This window comes from Macrobrachium nipponense, chromosome 7, assembly GCF_015104395.2.
Source record: "Macrobrachium nipponense isolate FS-2020 chromosome 7, ASM1510439v2, whole genome shotgun sequence".
NCBI lineage: Eukaryota > Metazoa > Arthropoda > Malacostraca > Decapoda > Palaemonidae > Macrobrachium > Macrobrachium nipponense.
In genome coordinates this window covers 57,343,966-57,347,876 of record NC_061109.1, presented here as the reverse complement: position 1 = coordinate 57,347,876, position 3,911 = coordinate 57,343,966, and the positions used below count along the sequence as shown (strand labels likewise).

The following is a 3,911-nucleotide window of genomic DNA, read 5'->3' as shown; positions in this document are numbered from 1 at the left end:
TTAGAATGGAAATGTAAAAAATAATTAATGTGCATGTTGAACAGTACAGAAAAATGATTTCTAATAAAATGTAAACGTATTATGTTTTTTCTTGGTGAAAGAACGGGTTATCTGTTCGTAGAGTTTAGCACATTTTAATTTAATTGATCTACTGAAGTTAGAGACTATATTTCTGTTCAATTATTTTTCATTTCCACTTATAACTGAGAATATATGAACGTGTTTAATTTGTGTAAATTTTACTTGACACTTGTTGTTAGTATGAGTAATAATGATTATAAAGTATTAAGTACAAAGACCACTCCATGTTAAGTTAGAAACATAATATTTATAATTTATGAGTCAGGGGAAAATAGTGCACGCATACCGAGGAAGCTGGAGATCGGACCTCTCCTTGTTTGTATTAATTCCTCTCTTGGTGTGAATGTAATTTCAGCTCTGCTAATCAAGTGATTCCCTCTTTTACCATCCATGGTATGGACTCACTTTCTCACTCCACGATTCAGTGTTTTCCGGAGGTACTGCTTTGTGTTCATGCTTAGCTTTGCCCTAAGTTTCTTTGCTTACTGTAAATTAATTTAGGTTAGTGCTCAAGGGTGAATATTTCTTCCATCGAGTAATTCCATTTCCTGTAAGTTACTAAATAATTTTATGTTGAGGGACCCATAATTCCTCAGCTATAATTGCTGGAATGATCACAATGCTTTGGAAGGGTGCAAGAGAGCACACATTTTTCTTCCATTGAACATAGAAAGGGAATCTTTTCCTAATCTCAATATGGTAAAAAATGTTAGTCTGTGAAATGACTTATCCACTCTAACCCGGAAGGAATTGATTCCACAGTCCAGTTTTGACATTTCCCCCTGAATTCCTTTAGAGATAGACAAGGTAATAAAATCTCATAATATTCAGAATTCCCTTACATTGCTTACAGTATCTGCCAGATAAAGGACATTTTGTTACCAAATCTTTAAAAAAATGAAGTCACAGCATTCTTATATTATGAAAATAATAAAGTTTGCAAAGCACTGAGTGGTGAAAGATCTAAAGCGACCTCCTCGGATCCATTCAGTTATGGCTAAAAGCAGATCCTCTTTTTCCATTTTGAACTTTATCAGGAAAGTATAGCAAATCTCCTATTGCATTACATTGTTTGCATAAGAGGCCCAAACATTTGATTGTAAGTTATCCGTCGTTATAGCTAACATAAGTTTAGGAATATAGTTAATATAATTTTTGAAATAAAACCAGAAAAATTGTGCTTCATTCAGTCTTTATTAGTTAATAACCTTTGCTAAGTAACTAACAAAAATCCAAAAGAATCCAATCTACTGAAAAAACAATGTGCATCGTTTCCCAAACATTATAAATCATCATTTTATGACAGACTCCTGAATTAGTAAATTTTATAATGTTGTGCTCATTTAGAATTAATTACAAGTTAAAAGCATAACATTTCAATACACTCAACAACCGGAAAAGTTCCGAAATAATGTGCTCATTTAGAATTGCTTCCAGAATGAATACAATGTCAAACCACTTGACATAGGATAAATTCAGAAGGTCTGATTGGGTGAAATAGTCAGTTGGCAAAATTCTGTTCCTTTTTGCAGTTTATTTTGCATCTGGATCACAGATCATGGGAGTGTAATCCACACAATAGCAGTGAGTTTCGGGGCAGTATTGAGGAACCCAATTGCAATTAATATTGCACCACTCCTCCATCCCTTCTACTGCATCATATGGATAAACGGGGACGCAGACAAGACCATCATAATCCCTGTCAAAAGAATAACACAATTAGTTCACCTTTACATACGACATGTTTTCTTTAGGCTTCGTTGGAAGTTGGAAGGTCAGTTGTTAGTGATTTAAGAGACTTTAAACCTTGTTTACATAGTGATTGTTCTAAAGTCTTACAGTAAGAAAATTCAGTGTATTTCGTTGTGTTATTACTTCATTTGAAAGTGACTTTTTATTTACCAGTCTTGCTTTGGGACATTCTCAAGGGCATTCTTCACTGGAGCTTCAACTACGCGTCCATGGGTCCAGCAAATGCACAACACCTGCCATATATGAAAAGTAAACACCTGTCGGGCAAGAGTGACAAAAACCTGCCCAGAATGTTTTCAGGTTCCAATTATGCCCTGATGGATATATGATAGAAACAATCTTTAGCAATATACTTTGCATACATAATTTTACGACAGAAATACTCACAGCAACCAGGAAGAACTTGACGAAGATTCTCAACATCTTTCCACCTGAAGCAACTGAAGCAAATGGAACAGCTTAGTTTAATGAAAAACCAGAAAACAGAATAAAAAGGACTTACAATTATACTAACAAACTTTGATATATATACGTAACACCGATACACAAAATCTTTCCCAAATGTGAATGTATTTTTTTACTGTAATTTAACAGTGTTCTCTGAAGTTTTAAAGGCCATGGAATCACTATTTACACGGAAAAATAATGTTTTCAATGAGGAAACCACCAAGAAAAATGTGTTCAGATTTGATACCTAAACACTTTGAAAGTAAGAGAGCAGAAAATGTTACTGAGTTGACACTGTTATGTTCAATTGCAGGAGACCGTATGCAGTATTTGCTGACTAAAAGCGTCCTATTTATACTGGCCGATACTACTTCAAAGTGTGATTCATTCCCCTGTTATAATTTTATTCTACTTCCATATCCCTTTTAATGGCAAGTCGTGAACGATTATTTTGATGCGAAATCTTAAATATTCATCCATTAAAATATAATTGCTCCCCCTAAAGATAATGCTTGGAATGTGTTGGTGGCATGAGGATCGCACTTAGAATTTGTAGTTTTATGAAAGGATGAAAGGTGGGAAATTCTCTCCGAAGTTTCTAAATTATTTTCATCTTCTTGTTTGTTAAATGTCTGTATTTCTTTTATAATACATATAATAAATGATTAGTCCGACTTCCATAGCTGTTAGGCTAAAGATTGTCTGAAATATAGAATCTGCTTTACCCAATGATGTACATTGGTAGGTATAAGAGAAGGCCTTGAGTTCTAATAGTTCATGTAATAGCAATTGTACACGAGTCATCAGTGAGGTAACCTTTTAATCAACGATATAGGTAAATCCTCCACGGTCAAGTTCGTATGTTTCCAATGTTTGCAAGATATAAAGTAAAAAGAGACATTTTATGGGTAAATATTTCTCTTAAATAAAAGCTGAAGATACTTCGTATTACGATACAGGACAATTTAACCTAATTTTACTTCTATATATTGAGAGACTTTTACTGTTACGAAAGTTTCATAGTTTTTATTTCTAACAACGTTATCGAATGTCTAGATCTCTGTAGGCATTATTTCAAGTTCTTTGCAGAGTCCCTTTGGATTCAAGCTGCACTTAGCCTCTGGCCTAAATGCTATATTCTATTTTACTTTATTCTTAATAATGTGAAAAATACAGTGTTTCTTGTCTTGTAATGTTAATGTTTCTCTTGCCTTATAATTTTCGAAAGAATCTTACTATCGTCCTTTTACACCTTCTACACATATAAGTGGAAAATATATATATTATACAAATATGAGTGCATGTGTATATATCACATCCTGTATTGTATGATGGATAAGGCGTCAGTGAAATTCTACTGTGAAATTGAACAAAAGCATTACCACCACAAAATAAAAACGGATTTGGCAAAATATGATTGGCTTCCTAAACCCAAAAGAAGCGTGGAAGCTTTGAGCTAAGCCAAGTTAGAGACCCAAGGTATTTGCTCCAAATCATAGAGTGAGAAAATCGACAGGAGACTATGAAAAGTAAACTGTGAAGGGAACTGATGCTCTTGCCTTTAAATAGAGTAAAATTAAAAAGTCAAAGCCATGAAATAAGGCTCTACCCCTGAGAAACCCAGGGACACA

At 33.9% G+C, this 3,911-nt stretch overlaps 1 long non-coding RNA gene across 1 annotated transcript; it reads right to left on the bottom strand.

The window, feature by feature from the left end:
- Positions 1-1,256: 1,256 nt before the first annotated feature.
- Positions 1,257-2,630, bottom strand: LOC135217740 (uncharacterized). Its single transcript, XR_010315180.1, has 4 exons — positions 2,528-2,630; positions 2,221-2,273; positions 1,984-2,066; positions 1,257-1,780 (listed from the first exon to the last, which is right to left on the bottom strand). It is a non-coding gene; the product is annotated as an uncharacterized LOC135217740 (long non-coding RNA).
- Positions 2,631-3,911: the final 1,281 nt, after the last annotated feature.